A 245-nucleotide genomic window follows, 5' to 3' on the forward strand; every position below is an offset into this window, starting at 1 on the left:
AAGAGTGCCACCCAAAAAACGGGGGGAAAGACCTAGAAAACGGACGTGGCAGCGAGCGAAGACCTTGTTGGCACTGGATCATCTCGTAGGAAGTTTGCGAAGGGTGACTAAGAGAGAAGGATGACGCGGCAGCCTTTGGTGGGGCAGAGCGGGTGGCACTTCATGGCTAGGGGAAGGGCGGCAGACATGGGGAGTGGGGGTTTATGAAAAGGGGTGAAAAATAGGAGAATTAAATCGAGTGAAGA

This window comes from Penaeus monodon, chromosome 33 (assembly GCF_015228065.2).
Source record: "Penaeus monodon isolate SGIC_2016 chromosome 33, NSTDA_Pmon_1, whole genome shotgun sequence".
NCBI lineage: Eukaryota > Metazoa > Arthropoda > Malacostraca > Decapoda > Penaeidae > Penaeus > Penaeus monodon.